This window comes from Cynocephalus volans, chromosome 4 (genome assembly GCF_027409185.1).
Source record: "Cynocephalus volans isolate mCynVol1 chromosome 4, mCynVol1.pri, whole genome shotgun sequence".
Taxonomy (NCBI): Eukaryota; Metazoa; Chordata; class Mammalia; order Dermoptera; family Cynocephalidae; genus Cynocephalus; species Cynocephalus volans.
In genome coordinates, this window is record NC_084463.1 from 66,469,701 (window position 1) to 66,495,518 (window position 25,818).

The following is a 25,818-nucleotide window of genomic DNA, read 5'->3' on the forward strand; positions in this document are numbered from 1 at the left end:
GTTTTAATTTCTCTTCAACCATTTAATAATGTAAAAACCATTCTTGGTCATGGGCTGAACAAAAACAAATAGCAGGCTAGATTTGGCCTGTGGGCCATTGTTTGTTGACTCTGATGCAGGTTATTAAGTAAGTCCTATATTCCGTATTAAAGTGGTAGAAAATTGGGGACTTACTCAATATTTCTGGGCTTCTCAATATTTCTGTCTTGGGTACTGAAAATGGGAAAACTTAGATGTAATTTGTATTGGCAGGCCCAAGGAACAGAAAGTAGAAAAGCATGTAGAAAAAGAAAATAGAGAGGAAGGTGTGTAGCTTTGGGAATATAATTTTATGGCGTGATACACACACACACACACACACACACACACACACACACACACACACACACATATATAAATCATATATATATAAAACTTTTTTTTTAGCAGCTGGCTGGAATAGGGATAGAGCCTTGACCTTGATGTTATCAACACCATGCTCTAACCAACTAAGCTCAGGAGTATAATTAATCTGTCTGAGGCACCTGCTTGTTAATTTCATTTATCAAATATTTATTGAGTACCCACTGTTGTTTGACGCTGTGCTAGGTCCTATAGATAGAAAGTAATGTGCAGCTTGGTCTTTTTTTAAATATCTGTTGGGTTCAATGGAAATTTAGAGGGATTAGACCCTGAAGTGTGTTTTGCTGGAAAATACAAGTCTTCGTTTCTATAAAAAGTTATATGCACTTTATAGGAAAAATCATTTATTATCTCATAAATACTGTAGATGGCAATAGGGAAGGTTTATCCCTGCCTATGTTAGCAAATTGATTTTATAACTTTATTTAAAGTGTGTTGTTTTCTCCTTTCTTCCTTTGAAATAATTATTCATAATTCTGTCAGCCAGAGGGTATATTTTGGTTTAGTCAGTGAATGGTTCCAGAACATTATTAGAATTATTAATTAAAGGAGTCATATAAAGTGTTTATAACAAATAATCACTTTTGATGTTTTTAAAATATAAAGTCCTACAGAGCAAACTGCAGTTGTTGGGGATAATTAAAAAACCTGGAGCATTTGGCATTCTTATGAAAATAAGAATGTGTCCATAATGCTCTCATTATATCAAGAAATGTTTCTGCTTTCTTTGGAGAGAATTTAGTAAATTATATGGATGATGAAAATATTTTTGCATATTTTCTTTGTAGAATGAATTTCTCATTTGTATCTTGGGTTTTAATGCCAAGTAGATGGTAGGAATGCACTCTGTCTTGGGTACTCAAAGTGAGACATCTTAGGGTCTTTTGTTTTGGCAGGCCTAAAGAACAGAAAGTGTACAAAGGGAGGAGAGAGGCAACTAAAAGGGAAAGTGGGTTAGCTTTGGGAGTATAATTAATCTGTCTGAGGCACCAGCTTGTTAATTTTATTTATTAAGCATTTATTGATTACCCACTATTGTTGGACACTATGCCAGGTCCTATAGATACCACCAAGTAGTGTATAGCTTGGTTTTTGTTCTGGAAATGTGGTAAAGAGATAAATGTAAGACAAATACTGTAGTTACTAAAAATATTATGGTCTAGCAATATAAATATGCCTAAAATTATTTGGTATAGAGCATTGGCTGTGACTAAAATCCCTGGTTCCTAGTTGAGCAAGGGATACATTGTTGCATGCAGAACAAGTAAAATGTAGAGTAAATTTACAGAAATTATGAGGAGCTAGAAAAGAAGTCTGGGGCCAGAATTTGCAATGTATACTATGGTAAAGTGCTTGGCCTTTATCGCATAGTTTAGCGCAGTGCTTCTCAGACTGTGGTGTAAGATTAGGGAGATTATATATACACACACATATATTTTTAAACTTCCCAGGCCATCATGTACGAATAGTTTTATAAAATACAATAAAAATGAATTATAGAAAAATGAAATAGACATATGAAATACAGGTCTTACATTTTAAAATTTAGATTGAACCAACATAACATTATTCTAGATAATTGTTTTAAAATTTATAAACACTGAATTTCTTTACGTACCTCATCATGGATTAGGAATAACAAATATTTCATGGCTGGTAATTCTCAGGCTTGCACTGGTCTCTGGGCCATCCTAGGTGATATGTGGTCCCTGCAGATTTTTAAGCAAAGAATGGTATGATTATATATGTGTTTAACACAATGACCTTTTTGGCAATATGAGTGATAGTTAGGTTTCAGGATGGAAGGTTGGAAACCAAGAAAGTTTGGAATCAGCATTTTAGAGAGAGCTGGAAATGGATGAGAAAATGAAAGTGACTTTCTTTATTTTGATAATCATGTAAGGAGTAATTCCTCCACGAGGCTATAAGCTTCTTGAGGGCAGGGGCTATATTTCTTTTGGCTACTAACATAACCTAGGCACTTTCGAAAATATTTGATGAATGAATGCGTCAGAGAGATAAAGGCAGAACCAGGAGACATTAGAGTATTTAAAACTGGAATAAGAAGAGTTTCAGGCTAGAGAAGGTAATAAACAGAATCAAATGCTTTCAAATTAAGGAAGATGATCATTTGTAAGTATTTATTAGATTTAATAATTTGAAATTCCTTAGGGAGATCAACTTTAGCAGCCTGATAAAGTTAGAAGTCAGATTGTTAGAAGTCAGATTGTAGTTTCTTGCCCATCTCTATTATCCAGTAAGAGAATGAGTAGAGAGATCCTTTTAAATATGACACTTCATTAGTTAATGTTAATTAATTCATTGAGGAAGAAAAGTAGTGGTAAATAATCTTTGCTACCTGTTAGTATTGAGAATCAGTAAGATTAATTATAGGTATGTTTGAATGTACTTCAGACAGTTTGTGGAAAAGTGGAATGAAAAGATAATATGAATCTTTCTGTAAACTTTTTGAAGTACCTTCTTATTCTTTCCCTCTGTTTCATCAGGGGAACTAAACCTTTATTAAATGGAATTGAAATTGACTTTTTTGTATTTGATCCTGATTTGAGAAGAAAATTGAAATGTGAATAATTTGGTTGGTCTTGTTTAAATTGATTTTTAATGAATTCATTCCCTATTATTTTTTATTGATTCTTCATTAGAACCTTTCCAGTAATATTCCATTTTCATTGTTGAATAAATTTTACTCTTATTCTGTACTGTGCCAGGTGTGCATTTGGCTAAAAGTTTGTAGGATAAAAGATTATGGCTTGAAAATGTGTGGCATATAAATTCTTCTGAAGAGTCAGAGAAGCGGAAAGCATTTGAGGGCTGTTAAATAGGAAGAACAGAAGTTGTGTGGAGTATCATTATAATTATTAATTTTGCAAGTTTGTTTTGTCATTTAGTTGCTTTATTTTTTATAATCAAGTTTTAGTAGGATCTTTAAATTTCAGTAATATCCATTAAACATGACATCTGCTGCATAAGTGATGGGCATTGTCATGCAATGCCTGATGGACTATTGGTACTTTGTCATCTTTTGATATTGTCTAAATGAAAACTTTATTTGAAGTTTACCTCTGTGATTGCTTTTTTTAAAATAATAAACTTTGGGATTTTTCCCACCCTTTTCCTGAAAAAATTATAGTCATTTTATTGTACAGTAAGTAAAGAAAATCCAGGAGACTTAAGACATCCATAATATTATGTGAAAACTTTAATCTTTTTAATGCTTTTTTTTTTGTTATTAAATATAAGCATTCAACACTCTTCAGGATAATTTCAAATTATCTCTAAATTTTCCGTAGAATGAAGATCAGCAAGAAGTGATCCTTGTCAGAACAGATCAGTCTGGAAGAGTATGGCCTGTAAACACACCACGAAAACCTCTGGAATCAAAAGGAGGAAGAAGGAAGAGACAGATGGTATGTTTAATATATGTGTTTGTTAATCCAGAATTCCTTTCTTCCTTGTGGGGATTTTGTTGCATCAGACTACAGAATATTTTCTGAAATGTAGCTTTCTAAAACAGATGTTAGAAGGCAGTAAATTATGTTATTGCTTTTATTCTTAGTTTTATCCCTTTGCCTTTTACAAAATGAGATCTCATTCAACTGCATTTTTTCAAATAATAGTGAATATTGAATGTTTAAGGCAATTTTAATTTTAGTGTACATTTCTTTGGCGGTGTTATTAGTTTCTTTTTACATACTTACCATAGCTCTTAGGGAAAACCTTGGTCTCCCAGACCTGTTACCTGTGTTAGACAGCTAATATGAGACCTGGTGGTGGGGTATCCATACACAGTAATGTGTTAATTATGTAGGTGCTGTGATCCTTAATAATCCGAATTTTATTGTTCATCTTCTAGCTTTAGAAATTAGTTTTTAGCACTACCTTGAGGCTCTTGAGATGGCAAAAACAACATATTCAGTTTTCCCAAGTTAGGTTTACTGTTGTAAATGTGAAAGATCATACAAGTGATAATTGGGTACACAAAAGAATTGCTCATTTGGAATTTTTCTTTCAGCTGTTTATTATTTGCCTGTTGAATGCCTATGCTGCTGGAAATACTAATTAATTAATTCCACAAATAGAAGTGGAATGGATACCTCTGCTAATGTAATGGGAGGAATTAGGGGGCTGGAGAGGAGGTGTGGCAGGAGAATAGCAAAGATTTGAATTATATGAAATGACAGAACTGACTTGGGATCCATAAATACATTGCCAGAAGGCATTGATTGCCCTTTTTGAGTTGTGTATTAGTGAGCAATTTAGGTATAGGAATAAAGAAGGCAGACACATTCGTTCAGTATTGGGGTTTGCTCTTTGGGTATAATGAAGGGCCAGAGGGCCAGAAATGGGTGATTGAAGTCATGGAATGTGTGGGTTAAGCTAGTGAAGACAAGAGTAATAATGTTGGGAAAAGTCGTGGGACCCCGCTTCCAAAGATCTTAAAGAAGTTGAAGACCAGGTTTTTTTTTTTTGGATAAGGGGATATGAGAGCAGCACTGGGGAGATTTGATTTGGGAGGAAATAAATAGCACTTTTCTTTTCCACACCTGGGTACGGAACCAACTGAAAGGAAAACCCAGGACTGAATTAGATGGTGATCAGAATATCAGCCTTGTTTCTGAGAAAGCTGTTTATAAAACAAGGATTTGATAATTAGAAGTAGGTAGGTATTTTTTGTTACTTACAAAGTATAGTATGTCTGTTTAACCACAGTATTAGTACTGGCTGTTAAGTTCTGATTTAGTAGTTATAAAATGGTACATCATTGATGTTTCAGCCAGCATTTAAAATAATTTGTGAGGTTGAATATTTTGCCATATGTACTAATTTTCTTTCATCTGCTACAAATTTTCTGCTTGTTTGCTTTCCTAATTTTTATCATATATAATCTTGCTCTTTGAAAATCCTCAAACATATATTAAATTTTTGTGAGAAAAAAAGAAAAAGAAGTGGGTGTCTTGGTCAGTTCAGTGGTTAGTTCAGGCTACTATAACAGAATAGCATTGACTGGGTGGCTTAAAAAACAGAAATTTATTTCTCATAGTCTGGGGAGTAGGAAGTCCAAGATCAGAGTGCTGGCAGATTCAGTTTCTGGTGAGGGCATGCTTCCTGGATTGTAGATGGTGGTCTTCTCATTGTATCCTCATGTGGCAGAGAGAGAGAGAGAGCAAGCTCTCTCATATCTTTTTAGGGGTACTAATCCCATTTATGAGGGCTCCACCCTCATGACCAATTTACCTACCAAAGACCCCACCTCCTAATATATCACATTGGGATTTCAACATAAGAATTTTGGGGGGACATAAACATTAAGTCCATTGTAATGGGTTTGCTAGTACTTCTCTGTTTTTGATGTATGCGGGGGCGCGCCTAGGGTCCTCCCGCAGACCCAGAAGGAGAAGGAGCCGACAGGATTACCCCTGGTGATGGGACCGAGGGATCTCAGGGAAAAGTGAGCCTGATGCCCGCCAACCCAGCCCTGTGAAAAAGACACTCAGACGCCGCAGGGGTTCTGTCAGGGCTGTTCCACTTTATTGCCATTACACTGCAATTTATATAAGCAAGCAAGTAGGGGCTTTCCATGAACTAACCAATCAATTAAAGGATCACGCGGGCATGCATTTTGTACTAACATGTTGAGCATAGTGATCACGCAGGGTTCATGAGTGCGGAAATACTGGAGGACCAATAAAAACCTTTTGGAGCTATCTTGGGTTATGCCTCCCCTACTTCTCGCGGGCGGGCGCCATCTTCATCCTCCACCCATAGGCAACATGTGGCTCACAGATAATGTTTGCTCCTAAAAATGGGCCCAACAGATGTACTTACTCCACCTCTGGATAACTGCAATCTTCCTTCTGCAGTGGTAAGGAATTTTAACTACAAGGAGAAGAGCAGAAAAGAGAGAACAAGGGATAGAGCAGTTTATCATGCTATTGATAAATGTCATGCTTCTATTTCTGGGGAAGAAGAGAGTAAAAGGGCAGAAGAAGTAGGGAGTGTAATTCTAATGGAAGTTCTTTCACATGGAAGCACATAGAATAGGGATAAACTGGAAGGAGAGGTCTTGATACATAGTATAATTTTTCCATTTAAGAACATGTTTATAGGTAATCCATTAAAAATACCTCAGGGCTGACTCTTGAGCTCAGTTGGTTAGAGTGCAGTGTTATAACACCAAGGTCAAGGGTTTGGATCTCCTGTACCGTCCAGCCTCCAACAGAAAACAAACAAAATAGCTTCAGAGACTCATATTTTCACTAAATTAATAATGTTCATGTTGTCATAGGTTTCAACCCATGAGGAAAAAGAAAGGATCAGATACTTTCATGATGATGATAATCTAAGCCTGAATGATTTAGTCAAAAACGAAAAGATGGGAACAGCAGAAAACCAAAACAAACTTTTTATGAGAATGGCATCTAAGGTAAGATATATTCCTAGGATTCCTTTGAATTTTGGGAAGCTGGTTCTTTAATCTAACAATGATCTACTTTTCGGAGAGATTGGGTTCTCTCTAATCTTGGTTTACTTTATTAAATTTAATGCTTTGAAAGACATATTAGGAACATGCATTTTGGAATTGATCTGATTTAGGAATATACATTTGGGATTTTGTTTGTTTTTAAGCATAGGCTCTGGTTTATTTCTTTAGTGTGTTCTTATGAAGATATTACTTATATATTTCACCTACCATTTAAGAGAGAATTTTCGGCCAGAGGTTAATGATTGCCAGTGTGCTGCTAGTTAGGTTATCAATCTGTCTTGTCTTAATGGTCCTCTAATTCTTCGTAATTATGCCATGAAGAGATAGAAGAAAATATTTAGACTAATGTGTTACGGATTATAGAGAATATATATTGGAATGATTTTAAGTCTATTCAAATGAAAATATAAATATGTAATATATATAATTCATGTATACATTATTTAAATCTTTATAGGTAGTGGGATGAATTTTTGTTTCAAATATCATTTTTGGTTCCAATCTCTGCCATTGTAATCCCTTCCAAACACTACTATTGAAATGTTTTTACAAAAGAGGCATTGTATTTAAACTTAGCTCTATAATAGGGTTTGGCTGACTGTGACTCCATGGAAAAAATTCATCTCACTGCCTATATTTGCAAATAAAGTTTTATTGAAGCACAATTATGCACATGTGTTTACATATTGTCTAAGGCTGTTTTTGCTCTGTAACGGCCAAATTGAGTAGTTGTAACAGAAAGTGAATACTCCACAAGAATACATATATTTACTGTCTGCCTCTTTACAGAAAAAAATTGCCACCCCTTGCTCTATAATACCAGTGATTATTTTTGGTAGTTTGTGTTTGAACTGGGTATCTGAAAGACAGGAATGGGAGGGAGACCTTTCGCTGTATACCTTTTCAGACTTATTCTTTTTTTTAACTATGTGAGTATATTACCTGGTCAAAAAATTAACTTAATGAAAATTAAGGTAACCAAGGTATGTTGTATGTATATGTGTGTGTTGGTGGAGGGTGGGTAAAATACACTTGGATTTAAATAAAAATGGTCATTGTACCTGTCACTAAGAATTATATGAGATCTTACAATTTAGCTAATTAGAATAATTTTGCCTCTGTTTATTTGGGGGAAATGCTAGAAATTTCTTAGGGTCTGGAAAAAGGAGGAGGACATATTTTTATGAGAGTTTCCTTCTCAGAAATAGTTCCACTTTTTATGGAAGTCTAAATTAAATAACAATCTTAACAATCTAGTCATAGTTCATTCAAGTTTATACACAAGAGAAAAATTCTTGTTAAAAATTGTAATAGGCATTTACTAATTAAACAATTGTTTTTGAACACCTAATTTGTGCCAGCTATCATTGTAGGTGTTGGGTACAGAGAAGCAATCAAGTCAAAGTTTGTGCCCTCAAGGAGCTTTTATTTCTAGTGGATGAGACAAGTAATGAACAAATACATAATATAAAATATTATATAACATAAGTGATGTATTATAAAATAGAAAATATTTTTGTGGAAAATAAAGCAAAGTAGAAAGGAGATGGGATTATATTTTCAATGGAGGATTGAGGGAAGACCTCTTTGTGGAAGTGATGTTTCAGCAGACTCTGAACAAAAGAGGGAGTTGAGGGGATCTGTGTGATTATATGGGGGAAGGATATTACAATAGAAGAAACATCAAATGCAGAGGATCTGAAGCAGAGACAGTCTTGAAGAACATCAAGAGACAGTAGGAAGACAGGCAGAGGGAGAAAGAGAAACAGAAGTAGAAGATGAGATGGGGGACACAGTAGGAGTCAGGTCACATAGAGTGTTACAGGCCATGGTGTGAGAACATCTGCTTTTGTTTTACATGATGGAAGCCATTTGAAGGTTTTTAGTGGGGCCAAGTCATGATCTGGTTTATATTTTGACAGGATTTTTCTGGTTATTCTTTTGGAAGGTAATGTAGAGAGGCAACAGTGGAAGTGGGGAGATGACTCAGGAGGGTATTCCTTTAGTTCAGATAGAGCATTGGATTAGAGTAGTAACACAGATGAGAAGTGTTAGGATTTGGAGCAATGCTGGTGCCATATATTGAAATGGGAAAAATTGGGAGGGACAAATTTTGCAAGGTGTGGAAGATCAAGAGTATTGTTATGGAAATGTGAAGTATGAAATGCTCATTAGACATTTACATGGTGGTATGGGGTGACTGTCCCTGGAATTATGGGTGATGTTAGTTATTCCAAATAGATTTAGATGCTATTAGCATTTAAATAGCAGTTAAAGCCATGGGATTTAAATTACTGATGAGGAGAGCCTGGACACTGTGCCCTGGAGTGCTGTCTGGAAGAGGACAGAAAGTATTTATCATATGAGACTGGGAAGGTACAGCTAGTGAGATAGGAGGAAAACTGAATGTTGTTTCAGAAGCCAGAGAAGACAGGAAAGATTTTAGCTCTTTCTGAGACATTGAGTAAGATGTTTGAGGTTGAGTAAGAATCATGATACAATGATAATGACTTGTTTCATATTTTTCGTATTTCACCACCATTGCTTATTACTTTAAGGGTACAAAGAATAGAGCATGTATATATAGGTTTTCTTTTGTTATTTGTATACTATGAAGTCTTGTACTAATACTTATCTTGTATAGGTTTGTTTTTAACATTAGCAGTACAGTCATGTGCTGCGTAATGATGGGTCATATGTGATCATACTTGATGTAGCCTAAGTATACAGTGTTTATAAAGTCTATGATAGTGTATGTTAGTGTCCTATACCTTTACATTCACTCACCATTCACTCAGAGCAACTTTCAGTCCTGCAAGCTCCATTCATGGTAAGTGCCCTATATAGGTTTACCATTTTTTATCTTTTACAGTGTATTTTCACTGTACTTTTTCTGTTTAGACACACAAGTACTTACAATTGTGTGACAGTTGCCTGTGGTCTTCAATACAGTAAAATGCTGTGCAGGTTTGTAGCCCAGGAACAGTAGGTTATATCATATTGCCTAGGTGTGTCATAGGCTCTACAGTCTAGATTTGTTTAAGTATACTCTAGGATGTTTGCACAACGACAAAATCATCTGTTGCGGGAGATGAAGGTCTTGGATATCCTGAGGGAGGAATACCAGGGAGAATTCAACAATAACTCCAAGCTCATGTAGTGATGTCACACACTCAAAGTTTATTGCAAAGTGAAAGTACACGCAAGAGAGAGTGAGGGCAACCTGGTGAGAGAGAAGCATCCTGTCATTATTCAGGGTCATGGGTTTTATATGTCATCTGGGGACCGAGATGGTGTTCTAACTTAACTAGGGGGAGGAATATTTAGTTTGGGTAGAGATTGGGAGAATCCTGGCTCAGGGGGCTGCTTCTCCTTTCGGTCATGTGTATTGCTGAGTTTGAAGAAAAGGGTCATGTGGCAATGGGGCCAATTTTCCCTTAAGTTTGCCCTTTTTGGTCTGGCGCCACGTGTGAAGATTGTATAGTGGTCATTTGCATCTCTGTCCTTCTTAGTGCACATGTGTTGGGGTTTTTGTGATTTTTGTTTCCTGTTCTGAAAGCCACAGAATTCTAGGGTTCTTTAATTTGATTGGTCAAGGGGTTTTCCTTTTTCCTCTCTCCTTATGGGCTCATTAACTACAAAACAAGGAGGTGGCTAATGTCTATTCAGCCTGAATATTCCTGGGTAGCCTACCTGGGGTGGGTAGGGACCCCTGCCAAATGATGACACATTTATCAGATAGTATCTCTATGGTTAAGCCACGCATGACTGTAATTGCATCTTTATTCAATCAGTTTCCCTGAACATTTTACACCTTTGATTTTTTTTTTAAATCCAAGTTCACTAATCTAGAACATTATAAAGCTAGAATACTATAAAAGTTTGCCAGTGGTATTTGGCCCTTAAAAATTTCATTCCCAGTCTATATTAATTTTGGCTTACAAAATAATGTCCCAATTTTATAAAATGACATGTTTTGGATTAAATAGTCCAATGAAACCATACTTATTAAATTTATTTATAAAAGGCTTCCTAGGATAGAGACAGTAGGTGCTCCATAAATGTTTCTTTCCCATCTTCTGTTCAGTTTTTACACTATTTATAAATAAATGCTTGTTTCATTTTTTATATGATTTAGATATTATCTTATAATTTCGGTGGAAATCAGCCAGAACTGATAGCACTAAATAAACCTACAAACTAGACAAACTATTGAGTGTACAACTGTACACATTCAATCCAGATTTTTAAAAAATTGTTGATTGATGAATTTACATGTTGTTGAATTTGTAGCAGTGTTGTATTAACATTTTGATAAGGGTGTTATTTTTATTCAAGCAGATTGTTTTCTTTGTATTATTAAGTGGAGATTTAATTTGGTTGTAGCAGCTAAGGAAGTGCAGGAAGCTCCAACCCTTTTCTCTTCATGCAATCAATTGTGTTAACTTTTCCTGTCATTATTATTATTTTTTTTTTTTGGCCTGACCATTGATGTGTATGTGATAGCAGAAGAAAGAGGATGGACTTAAATTATATTAGGCAGTTTCTCATAAAAAAGGACAAAGGTGTTTTTTAAAATATATTGAACAATGCCAGACTTTACCTCTATGTGTTAGAGCTAATTGAGGTACAGGTTGCTATGGAAATGCTGATTTGGCATTGTGATTTAATTCATCCTGCCTAATAATTAACCACAGCATAGTAGCAATTTGTTTTGTATGTTTTATAATTAAAAAGAAAGTATTTGGAGTATTGGCCATTTCTGTAAACACTGTGCTTAATCTTTGCACTTTTAAAAGTTTATGAACTAAAGTATCTAAGTTAATGCATTTTTAGAGATAATAATATCGTTGGTATATAGTTTAAATACGTTAAATATACTCATGAAGAGACCACAAAAGCTTATTATTCTGTGTTCTTCTTCTTAGTTGGAAGTCATTTGTCTAGGACAAGTGTCCGCAAACATTTTCTGGAAAGGACCATATAGTAGATGTTTTTGGCTTTTTGTTGCAACTACCAGCTCTACTATTATGGTGCAATGAAGCGACAGACAATATGTAAATGAATGGGTGTGATTATATTCTAGCAAAACTTTATTTATGAAAACAGGTGGCTGGCTTGTTTATTGTAGTTTATCAATACCTGGATTAGGGTATCTAAATAATATATATTTTCCTTCAAATATCTTTGGGTACTTCCCTTACTTAGTAGTTCCCCTGAAAATGGATCTTAGATCTTGGGAAAAGTAGCCATAAGAAATAGTTGATGTAGAAGAAGAAGAATCTATTTAGTTGTTTATTTAGTCAGCAAATGTTAATTGGTCTCATTTAGTCTGTGAGATGTTGTACTGGGGATACTCTGGCACTTGAGGAAGACATGTTCCTTGATTTAATTGAGCTTATACCTTAATGGGGAAAAAGAAGCATTAAGTAAAGAATAATGAAAAATGAATCCATTAATTATGATTGTGCATATTACTGTGAAAGACATGAAAGTCTTGAGAGCAGCACCAGGGTGACCTGATCTGAACTGGGAGACAAGGAAAGGTTTCGTGTTGAACAGCAAGTCTGATACTGTTTCTGGTCAGTATTCAAGTGTGGGTTGTATTTGCTGTTGATAACTGTTTTACTTTTTATTACTATCGTATTACATTTATTTATTTATTTATTTAATTTCTACTGTCCATCCTTTTCTTGCAGCTCTGAAATTCAGATTTTATTCACTTTCTTTCCAGTTGTTATTAATAGATCTGCAACATAACCAGCGCCAGTTTAGACAAGCCTAAATACAAAATGGCACCGCCTACCTCCTCCCTTCCCCTCCCCCAAGAAAGCCTCCTGACTTCTGCATCAGTGCAGTTCTTCACCCAGTTACATCAACCTAATGGTCCCTCCCCCCGTAGATTTCACGCCCAAAAGCTAATATAAACTCTAGCAAACCCATTTTTTGGGCTGTCCACCATTTTCAAGGACAGCCATGGGCCCTGTGCCACTCTGAGCACAGCCCGGCAGATTTCTTTCTTTAATAAAGCGTGAACAGTACCCGGCATCTCGGCTCACTTTCTTTCAGTTATTTTACCATTAAATCTTTAATAGCATCTCTTTCTTATAACCAGCTCAAGAAAGGTATCTCGTGCCAAATATGAACTTGATTGTATTAAAGATAGGGGAATTATGGTTGCTGTGCTTTTATCTTTTTCCTTTCTATATTGCTCAGGGTTTTTTTTCTGAAAATGTACTACATAATTAATGAAAAAAGGGGAACAATCAAAAATATCCCCCAAAAGAAGGGCATGTTCATATGTTTTCTTATCATGTATATGCTAGTGTATTTATTATGATTTTCCAGAAGATAATAGGTATGTAGTAACTTCTTTTTGGTAAAGAAGTTTCTTCCTTTGAAATCATAGAACCAAAGATTTTTCGATTCTGGGAAGGGACCTTACTAATCTTGTACCTTCCACATTTTATAGATAAGGAAACTGAGACTCTAAGAGAATTAAATGGCTTATACAAGGCTAAGTAACTTTCGTATGCCTACAGCTAATGAGTCACAAAAGCCACCATCAGAAGCCTCAACTTTTAACTCCCAGTCCAGCTTAAACAGTACTGCCTTTCAAATGATTCATGCTAATGGATAGTTGTTGATGCTTAAATTTAATGTCTTTGTCTAATTTCCATGTGTCATTTATTGGTATTTGGAATAATAAGTTGTGTATGCTCTGCTTGTTCTTAAAATACATTCTATTGACTCCAGCAATCTTTAAATATAAACTCTTTCATTTAAAATTTAAGACGTCAGTGTTTCCTTGGCAATGTAAACTTAGGCACATCTTCATGAGATCTAGATACATCTTTCCTCATTAATTTTTTTTAGCACTGTGGACAGTAATTTTATCCTTTTTGTACTGATGGAGCATTAAAAATGGGCTGGAGGGGAGAAAAATTGGAAAGTACAAGAGAAAAATGGTAAAGGAAAGAAAAAAGACTCAAACTAATTAGGGTTTCACCTTAAGAAAACCAAGATGATTTTATTATCTAATAAAAGATGTTTGTGTTTCTATTGACAATTTTATTTTTTCTATATTTGTAACACTTAAGATTTAATGTATTTTCTTTTAGAGGTAATCTTTAAAATATGGATTACATATTTCCATAATAATACACATTTAAACCCGAATCCTTTTTTTATTTCCAGTAAACTGTAATGTTAATAACAAATTTTGAGAGATTAAGTGACATACCTTTTATAAAGGTATGATTAGAGTAAAATAAGGAATATTGAAATTGTCAACTTATTGTAGCATCCTTTGGTCATTTTAGTTCTAATGGTAGCCATTTCCATTCTCAGAGACTTTTTTAGATATGGGATGAAATTAGATTTGGAAGAGGCTAATCTAAGAGTGTGAAATCATGTATATATGTTCCTGTGACAAAACCCCAAAAGGAAGTTTGAAATTTGTCTGTCATAAAATGGTAAAAGTGATATTTTGCTTTTACATAGAACTGAGTAAGATAAATGTTGAAATAGCTTTTTCTTTTCCCAAAAGATGTAGGGGCTTGATCCCAGTCCAAGCTTGTTAAGGAAATAGTTTTTGTTTTTCTAAACCTCACCTAGGGATGAGGGGAATGAAAGGAGGTGGAAACACTGGAAAAATTTATTTAACATTGTATAGTTCAGGTCCCAGTTGTTTTTTTTAATGGTAAAATATACCTAACATAAACTTTACCATTTGACCATTTTTAAGTGTACAATTCAGTGGCATCATGTACATTGACAGTGTTGCGCAACCATCACCGCTATCCATTTTCAGAACTTTTTTCATCATCTCAAACAGAAGCTCTGTATCTATGAAATAGTAACTCCTCTTTCCACTGTCTTACTTGCCTCCCTCTCCCTGCAGCCCCTAGTAACTTTCTGTCTCTATGAACTTGCCTATTCTGGGTAACTCATGTAAGCAAAGTTATAACAATACTTTTCTTTTTGTATGAGACTTATTTCACTTAGCATAATGTTTTGATTTGTCCATGTTGGTGAGTGTATACGAGTTTCATTGTTTTTTAAGGCTAAGTAATATTCCGTAGTATGTATACTGTATACCACTTTAAAAAAAAAAAATCTATTTGTTGGTGGACATTTGGATTGTTCCCACCTTTTGGCTATTGTGAACAATCCTGTATGAACACTGGTGTACAAGTCTCTACTTTCAGTTCTTTTGGGTATATATCTAGAAATGGAATTGCTGGATCAAATGCTAATACTATGTTTGACTTTTTAAAGAACCACTGTGCTGTTTTCCATAGTGTCTGCATAACTTATACTCTCACCAGCAATTGACAAGGGTTCCAATTCTCCACATACTTGCCAGTGCTTATTTTCTGGTGTTTTTTATTTAATTTTAATTTATTTTGATTTTATTTATAATGGCCGTCCTAATGGGTATGAAGTGGTATCAGCTGTGGTCAGGTCCCAGTTCTAGACCATGGTGAGATTTTATGAGGACTCTTGGGCAGTTCTCTCAGATTTTGACCTACGTTTAACTTGTTGACAATTGAGTATGCTGGCTTAATAAACTATCCATTTTTCTTTGTAAAGAAAACTATCCATTTTCTTTTTAAAGAAAAATGGTGTCCAAAATTATTTGAAATTTATATTTCATCATCTAATTTCACCCTTTTTCCAATGAATTTGAGGGCTTGGAGCTTGAAGAAGTTTTTACAATTTTGATTAAAAAAATATTATTATAAAACTTGAAATGCTTTTATAAACATTAGGCTGCGGTCTATTTTTCTTTGTTGGTAATCCCTGTGTAATAATGCAATACTAATTAAGTAGATTTGTTGTAAACCATTGTTTCTACATTGTGACACTAAAAAAAAGCCGTTAGTTTTCACAGAGTTTTCATTTAAGGATCTGAATACATGATTTTTTAATAAGATGCCACTTAATTTGTTGTATTTCAGGTTTTTTTACTCAAACATCAAAATGGAAAAACAAATTAGCTGTCATGGTTAGAGGACATTCAGTATTTTTGTGTGCTTAATATTCAAGTTATTAATTCACTAATGCTATTTCCAGGCTTAAATTTGGAAACTGTTTAAACAGAATATCAGTAATAATTCCATTTAAATCCTCAATTCCTGTGGATGGTTGTTATCATTAGTGAATATAAAAGAACATTCTTTGTTGCAGTAACTAAATCAGAATCTCTCTGAAACATATATTCTCAACCTTGGCACTACTGACCTTTTGGGCTGGCTAACTCTGTTGTAGGAGGACTGTGAATTGTAGACTGTTTAGTGGTGTCCCTGGCCTCTAGCCGGTAAATAGCAGTAGCAACCCTTCTCATCGCAAGTTGTGACACCAAAAATGTCTCCAGACATTGCCAAGTGTCTCCTGGTGGTGGTGTTGGTGGGGTGGGGTGCATAATTCCCCTCATTTTAGAACACTGTTCTGGGAGAAAATAATAATAACTACCATTTTTTTTTTTGAGGTCTTGCTATATGAGTATGTCAGGCCCTTTGCGTACATTAATACTTTTAATTGTCTGTGAGGATTTTACCATGGTCTTTTTGACTGTAGAGTTTAAGCTTTTAACCACCATGTCTTTCTGTGTGTGTGTAAGTTAGTAGCCAAACCAGTTTGAACTTGATCCTGTATACAATATAGTGCTCTTTGAGGATTTTAAGCAGGAACATAAAATGAGCAAACAAAATTTGTGTTTTAAAAGTATCAATCTCTCCATGGTTTATGTTGGGGGAGGTGTGGAAAAAGCACCTGGAGATATGGTTGAAAAATGTTTCATGTTCTGTATAAAGTGTATGCTAATTTTTAAAATGAAAGTAGTTTCTTAACCTCTGTGTTCAATTTCCTTATCTATTAGATGAAAGTGATAAAGATTACCACATAGGAGTATAAAACATAATCAGATCACATAGAATTACACATAAGAAATATTCAGCTGTATTAGTCCGTTTCTGTTGCTTATAACAAAACACTTGGAACTGGGTAATTTATAAAGAAAATGAAATTTATTGCTTACAGTTTCTTAGGCTGGGAAGTCCAAAGTCCATCTGGTGGTGGTGACAGTGACCCAAGGGTCTCACATTGCAAGGTGGTGGAAGCAGAGAGCAGAGAAAGATACTCTCCTCTTCTTTTAAAGCCCTCAGGATCACGCCCCTGACTACCATTTTTAATTCGTTCACTACTGCGTGGTCCTACAAGCCAGTCACCTCTTCAAGGCTCCACCTTTCAATCACCATAACAGGATTTTCCACCCTCCTAACAGTCACAGTGGGGGCCAATTTTCTAATACATAAAACTTGGGGGACACAATTCAAGCTTCAGTGAGTTTTGGGGGGACATAATTCAGTCCACTACATCAGCTTTGATGCATGTTTTAGCTATGAGGATGATGATAGATTGATTGACTCTTGCAGGTCAAACTTAAGTTTTAATCATGTTTTCTTTTTCTTTTTCTTTCTTTCTTTCTTTCTTTTTTTTTTTTTAAATATATGAGTTTTATCCTAGAATTTACAGATATGACTTCAGGGTAGTACAGTACAATAAAATCTTAACCACTGCCTTCTGATCTCTACTACTGTTATTTTGGCTTTTCAGTTTATGGGGAAAACAGATGGAGACTATTATACTCTGGATGACATGTTTGTCTCCAAAGCAGCCGAGAGAGAATGTCTTAGTGAAGAGGAAGAGAACCAGAGGAAAAAAGCTATTGCTGAGCATCAGAGTCTTGTTGCACAAATGGAAAAATGTCTGTACTGTTTTGACAGCTCTCAATTTCCCAAGCACCTTATTGTTGCAGTAGGTGTTAAGGTAAGAAATATATTTATTGCTTTTTGCTTACTTTCCCATAGGACCTGTTTGTTTCTTCATAGAATATTTCACAGTTTGAAGAAGTTCATTATATTTTCTTTGCTTAACTTGTTTATTGGGTCTCACCCTGAACAGTCTTTAAAGTTCATGAAAACAGAACTTTTGTTCACCATTGTATACCAAGCTTCTAGCCTTGTTCTTAGTATAAAATAGTCCTTAATTTATAGATTTAATTGTTATATTAAGTAAATAATTTTTGTATACCTGGTATATATCAGACCCTAATTAGTCACTGGGGAAAACTAGAGAATCAGACTTTTGGAGCTTGTATTCTAGTGAAATAGGGCAGAAAATAAATAAAATAATAATTGCCCTGATTGAAGAGAATCTTAATTGTAATAAAACAAATAAAGCGAGGAAATGGGATAAATTGATGGTGGAGTTATTATTTTTGATAACATGGTCCAGAAGGCTTCTCTGAGGTATTTTTTTAAAATTATCTGTTAAAGCATAATCAATTACCCATATCTGTGGGGTGCAGTATTGAATATCAATACCTCTATACAATATGTAATGCTCAAGTCAGGCTAATTAGTATATTCAACATTATACAGTGTAATCATTTTTTGTGGCCTTTTTGCAATTTCTTGCTAACTCCCTCTACCCCTTTCCCACTTCAGGTGGTGTCGGTTCTGTTCTCTCCTTTTGAAAGATCAGTGTATTATTGTGATTGTTGTATCTTTTTCCTTTCTTTCTTCTTATTTTTTAGCTTCCACTTGTGAATGAGGACATTCTTTTTCTGTGCATGGTTTTTTTTGGGGGGGGTAATTTTTATATATTTATTTTAAAATATTAATTATTTAATTTTAAAAATTGAAACATAGTTAATTGTACATATCTGTGGGTGCAGACTTGAATATCAATACCTGTGTGCAATACATGATGCCCAAATCAGGTTAATTAGTTTATTCAGCATTATACAATGTAATCATTTTTTGTGTCCTTTACCAATTCCTCCCTTACACTCTCTCATCCTCCCCTTTTCCCACCTCTGGGAAACTCAGTTCTGTTCTCTCCTTTTGAAATTTCAAGGTATTGTGATTGTTGTGTTTTTCTTTATTTTTTAAAAATTTATTTGTTTATTTTTTAGCTCCTACTTATGAGTGAGGACATGCAGTATTTCTCTTTCTGTGCCTGGCTTATTTCACTTAGCATAATTTTCTCTAAGTTCATCCTTGTTGCTTTGAATGACAGAATTTCATTCCTTTTTATGGCAGAATAGTATTCCATTGTGTATATATACCACATTTTCCTTATCCAGTTGTCTCTTGATGGACATTTAGGTTGGTTCCATATCTTGGCTATTGTAAATAGAGCTGTAATAAACATGAGAGTGCACTTATCCCTTCAACATGATGATTTCTATTCTGTTAGGTATATACCCAGCCAGTGGGATTGCTGGATCATATGGTAGTTCTGTCTGTAGTTGTTCACAAATTTCCATACTATTTTCTATAATGGCTGTGCTAATTTACAGTCCCACCGAAAGTGTAGGAGGGTTCCCCTTTCTCTGCATCCTCACCAGCCATTTGTTATTCCATGACTTTTTGATAATGTCCAGTCTAACTGGGATGAAATGATATTTCAGTGTGGTTTTGATTTGTATTTTCCTGATGCTTAGTGATTTTGAGCATTTTTTCATGTGTCTGTTGGCCATTTGTATATCTTTGAGAAATGCCTATTGAGCTCCGTTGTCCATTTATTAATGGATGTACTTGTTTTTTTTTACTGCTAAGTTGTTTGAGTTCCTTGTATATTCTGGTCATTAATCCCTTGTTGGATGTGTAGTTTGCAAATGTTTTCTCCCATTCTGTAGGTTTTCTTTTCAGTCTATTCTTTCTTTTGCTGTGCAAAAGCATTTTAACTTGATATACTCCCATTTGTTTTTCTTTTGTTGCCTGTGCTTTCAGAGTTTTATTCATAAAGTCTTTGTCCAGTCCTACTTCTTGAAGTGTTTCCGCTATGTTTTCTTTTAGGAGTTTTATAGTTTCAGGTCTTATATGTAAGTCTTTAATCCATTTTGAGTTGATTTTGGTATATGGTGAGAGGTACAGGTCTAGTTTCATTCTTCTACATGTGGATGTCCTGTTTTCTTAGCACTGTTTATTGGAGAGGCAGTCTTTTCCCCCATGTATGTTTTTGATGCCTTTTTCAAAGATCAGTTGACTGTAAGTGTGCAGGTTGATTTCTGGGTTCTCCATTCTGTTCCATTGGTCTTAGTGTCTGTTTTTATGCCAGTACCATGTTGGTTTGGTTACTGTAGCTTTGTAGTATAATTTGAGGTCAGGTAGTGTTATGCCTTGGGCTTGTTCCATATGAATGTTAGTGTTGTTTTTTTCTGTTTCAATGGAAAATGTCATTGGTGTTTTGAGGGGATTGCATTGAATCTATAGATCCCTTTGGGTAGTATGGATATTTTCACAATGTTAGTTCTTCCAATCCAAGAGCATGGAATGTCTTTCCATCTTTTTGTGTCTTCTTTGATTTCTTTCAACAGTGATTTGTAGTACTCATTGTAGAGATATTTCACCTCCTTGGTTAAGTTGATTCTTAGGTATTTTAGCTTTTTGGTAACTATCATAAATGTGCTTGCTTTCTTGATGTCTGCTAGTTTGTTATTGGAGTATACACACACTACTGGTGTTTGCATGTTGATTTTATATCATACAATTTTACTGAAATTGTTAAGGTTTTCTGCAAACAGGGACAGTTTGACATCATCTTTTCTAGTCTGGATGCCCTTGGTTTCTTTCTCCTGCCTGATTGCTTTGGCTAGTACTTCAAATACTATGTTAAATAGGGTGGTGAGAGTGGGCATCCTTGTCTTTTTCCTGTTCTTAAGAGAAAAGCTTTTAGCTTTTTCCTGTTCAGGGTGATATTGATGGTGGGTTTTTTGTATATGGCTCTTATTGTATTGAGATACTTTCCTTCTATACCTAATTTGCTGAGAATTTTTATCGGCCAGCAGTGTTGAATTTTGTCAAATGCTTTTTCTGCAGCTATTGAGATAATCATATTATTTTTGTCCTTGGTTTTGTTGATATGGCTTGTCCCATTTATTGACTCATTTATGTTGAACCATCCTTGCATCTCTGGGATGAGTCCCACTTGATCATGATATATAATTTTTTTGGATGTGTTGCTACATTCTGTTTACTAAAATTTTGTTGAAGATACTTGTTGATATGTTCATCAGAGATAATGGATTGTAGTTTTCTTTCTTTTTGTATCTTTGTGTGGTTTTGGTATCAGGGTGATGCTGGCATCATCGAATCAGTTTTGGAGAGTGGCCTCTTTTTCAATTTTTTGGAATAGTTTGAAGAGAATTGGTATTAATTTCTCTTTAAAAGTTTGTTAGAATTCAGCAGTAGAGCCAGTTGGTCCTGGGCTTTTTTTTGTTGGGAGACTGCAGATGACTGCTTCAATTTCATTGCTCATTATTGGTATATTCAGGTTTTACATTTACTCTTGGTTCAGTCATGGTGGTTTGTATTTTTCCAGAATTTTATCCATATTCTCCAAGGTTTGAAATTTGTTGGCATGTAGTTGTTTATAATAGCCTAATGAGTTTTTGTATTTCTGTGGTATTGGTTGTAATGTATCCCTTTTCATTTCTGATTTTTGTTATTTGGATCTTCTCTCTTCTTTTTTTTTTTTTTAAGCCTAGTAGTAGATTGTCTATTTTGTTTATCTTTTCAAAAAGCCAACTTTTAGTTTTATTGATTTTTTTTGTATCATTTTTTTGGCTTCTGTTTCATTTAGTTCTGCTCTTATCTTAATTATTTCTGTATATTAATTTTGGGATTGGATTGTTTATGTTTTTCTAGTTCTTTGAGGTGTCGCATTAGGTTGTTTGAAATCTTTCTGCTTTTGATATAAGCATTTATTGCAATAAACTTCCGTCTTATTAAAGCTTTTGCAGTATCCCACAGGTTTTTGGTATGATGTGTTTTTATTTTCATTAGTTTTGAAAAATTTTTTGATTTCTTGTGTAATTTCTTTTTGGACCCATATGTCATTCAGGAGCATGTTGTTTAATTTCCATGTGGCTGTAGAGTGTTCAGAGTTTTGCTTGTTATTGGCTTCTAGTTTTGAAGCATTTTGGTCTGAAAAGATGCTTGAAATGATTTCAATTTTTAAAAATTTGTTGAGATTTGATTTGTCACCTAACATGTGGTCTATCCTAGAGAATGTTCTGTGTTCTGATAAGAATGTATATTCTGTAGTTGTTGGATGAAATATTATGCTCAGCTCTTTCTCTGTTCTCCACTGGTGACGCTCCTTGTATCAATGCCATTGAGTTGTTAGCAGGCCCCCTGCACGGTGGCTGTGGTCGCAAGCTGCCCTTGCAGTGGTAGTGGCTGTGGCAGTGGCTCTGGTGGAACGTCCACATGGATGGTGGAACATACCACATTAAGCAGTGTCTGTGGTAGTCTTCTCTGAGGTATGTTGGTAAAGATAGGTAAGATGGAAAAGAGGAAATGACATGAAGATATGAATGAATAATGTTTCAGGAAGGAGCATCGGGGACTGAAGAGCCTTGAGGAAGAAATGAGCTTTTCATTGATGAAGTGGAGAGAAGCCTGGAGTGGAGTATGTGAGAAAAAAAAGAAGAGGTTGAATGAATTAATTCTAGTTTTGGGAGCTACTAGTTTGGAGAATATATATTTACATGTTTTTTAATTGTTTCTTGCACTTACACACACACCCTTTTCCACCCACACACCTGCTCTTTAATATCTTTTGGTCATTATGATAGTCAGTTTATCTGTCTGGATTTTGGTTTCTTTTACTTCCGTTCTTTTTCTTCTTTCTTTCTTTCCCTCCATACTTTACTAACAAGGTAAATATAAAAATTCCATTGAAAATTCAGCCAAAAATAAAAAAATAAAAACCTTAACCAATTACTTGTATTAATTTTTCTAATTTTCTTTCCAGACTTTCACATAAACATTTTCTTTTTTATAATTATCGTCTTACATATAAATATTTCATTCCCCTTTTGTCTGATCATCCACACCTTTAAAAATGTAAGTGTAAATTGAACATCAAGTAACATTTAAAGTTTTCCTAAAATGCCTTAGGAGAAGTTTCGGGGTGTTTATTCAATGACTTGATTTTCCCTAATATACTGAAGACAGGCTGGGTGCAGGGAGGCACAGAGGTGTTAAGTGTACAAGCCATTTTTTAGCCTCCTACTTTATAGGCTGCATCCCAAAGTAGGCATTTCTCAGTTCATTGACCAAAACTGTTGGCCAGTAACAGACATTTCCATTTTTTCAACTCTTGCATACATTTTTTTCCCCTTCTTAGTTTTCTTTTTCTGCTGTGAGGTAATCCATGTTTTCCAATTAATCATTTCTAGTGGTATTAAATTCTTCTCTTTGCTTTCAATTTACTGTGAGTTAATCTGTTTTTTCCCTCTTGGACTAAGCTTTTCATACTGAAGGATATGAAGTCATTTGAATCTTTCCTTCTCCATCTATGGTTTATTCTGCTGTCTTTGCTCTAAAAAATTACCATCTACCTTAAGCCTTTCACTGTAAATATTTCAATATAGAAATGTTTGAAATATTGATTAGAAGGAATTTCATTATATCTGACTGCCTGTCTCATTCATTGTAGCAAATAGAACACTTTCTTAACCCGAATAAATAATAACAAATTATTCCCCTTAGTTATTCCTTAAGTTAATCATATATGATAATGAGTTTCAAAGGAATTGCTATGCCGTTAAGCTGAAACAGTATTTCAAAGCAATTCAGCAATTCTTACTTGGCTTGGATTTCTAATATTTAAAGTAACATCTTAGATCCAAAATACATTATTGAAAGTATTTTAGCACTCATTAGTTAGACAGTTAATAACTTCTCATTAGCTATCCATGCCTCCTCCTTCCTTTTTTAATAAAAGTCATCTGTACACATCCTTTTTTAAAAAAATAGTCTTTATCTTTTAGAAAATATTTAGATTTACAGAAAAATTGAGATAATATATAGAGTTTCATATAGCTCGCTATTAACATCTTACACTACTAGTATAGTATATTTGTTGTTACAATTCGTTAATCAGTGCTGATATTGTTACTGAATAGTTTGTTCAGATTTACTTAGTCTTTACCTCATGTCCTATTTCTCTTCCAAGATCCCATCCAAGATGCCACATTACATTTAGTAGTCATGTCTCATTAGGCTCTTCTTGGCTGGAACAGTTTCTTAGACTTTCCTTATTTTTGATAACCTTGACAGTTTTAAGGAGTATGTCTCCTCTCTGTTGGATTTGGCGCTCTGCTACATAAATTATTTGGAATTTTTCTGCATGGGAGATTTGTCTCTTCTCACCTGTTAACTTATGTATTTATTCAATTATTTTTTTATGTCATTATGGACTCATGGATACTTATTTTATGTGTTCTATTATAACCAGATACTACATTATTAATTTTGTTGCTCAAGTTCTTACAGCTTTGGCTATTGAGAACACTTTTAGTTGGCTCCTGTATCTTTTTGACATACCCCCATGAATGGGGTTTTTGCTTTTTATTTATTTATTTATTTTTGAGGATTTTCTTACTTTCTGGAATGATAAAATGCTCCGGGCTAATCTTGTGTATTTTCTGACCCAGTCTTGGAGTCAGCCATTTCTCCGAGGTATTGGAGAATGTATTAGAAACCAGGGTCTGGATATCATTACTACTGGGATGTTTCTTTTAGTCCCTCTCAGGGACAGAGTAAAGAAATATATATGTGTATACTAACCTGTGTTAGTATACATATCTGTTAATTTTTCTGTTTGTAATCATCAATGTCTATATCAAGCTAAACATGATTTCATACTGATGTCTTCAACCCTAATCCACATGAATTATTCTAGCCCCCTCTGCATGCTTATCTATAAATTCCCACTCCACCATCCATTTAATTCCAGTTCAATTGTATAGCAGTATCAGAATTGCTAACCTTTACCCCTGTGGGAAACAGTTTTTTAAACTAGAGTAGAGTGGGTATGTCCAGTTGCTTTTGCCTTTAGTTTACAGACTCCACTCATTTCCAAAATTACTTAGGTCAGCACCTTTTGCTCTCTACCCTCTTCAGGTGTATTATTTCCTGCATTTGTAAACAATTAGATTTTCCTGTCACAGTCTCCATTCCTTACTGGGATCCCTTGATTTCCTAAATCATTTTTTAAAATTTGCATATGTGAAGGTTCATTCTTTGTGCTTTAAAATGCTGGGGGCTTTTGAGGAATTGTCAACAGACACAAAGAATGGTTGCATATTGTGATGATGAATAAGCTAACTATCCAGTTTAACCGTCACACATTGTACACAATTATTGCAAATCAATGTTGTACCCCACATGTATGTATAATAAATTATCAAAAAAAAGAAAAAAAAAGAAAAAATTAAAAAATTAAAAATTAAAAAAATAATAAAAAATCAAGATAAGGGTTATTCTTTGGGGAACAGTAGTGAGTGGAAGATGATTTGCGAGGGGTGGTTCTAGCTGCTGGTGTTGTTCTGTTTCCGGATGTAGTGCTGATTATACAGTTATGTACTTCATGAAAATTCATCAGTTATATACTTATGAACTGAGTATTTTTCCATATGGGTATTATAATTAAATAAAGTCTTTAAAAAGCTTCTAATATAAAAGTATGCTGTGAGTTTTGTCAAATATATAATGTCATATATTCATCACTAAAGTATCAAAAAAATAGTTTTACTGCCTTAAAAATCCCCAGGACTCCTGTTATTCAGCCATCCCTGCTTCTCCTTGTACTCCTGGTAACCGTTGATCTTTTTATTGTCTCCACTGCCCTTTCCAGAATGTCGCATAATTGGACTCATGCCTGATGTAGTCATTTCAGACTGGCTTCTTTTATTTAGCAATATGCTTTTAAGTTTCTTCCATATCTATCCCTGGAATAATAGCTCATTTCTTTTTATTGCTGAATAATATTCCATTGTAATGGTTGTGCCAGTTTAAGGACATCCCATTTGCTTCCAGTTTTTGGCA

The 25,818-nt window shown here is 34.6% G+C and overlaps 1 pseudogene; it reads left to right on the forward strand.

The window, feature by feature from the left end:
* The window catches only part of LOC134375402 (CWF19-like protein 2), a 97,827-nt pseudogene that overhangs the window by 47,596 nt on the left and 24,413 nt on the right, over positions 1–25,818 (forward strand).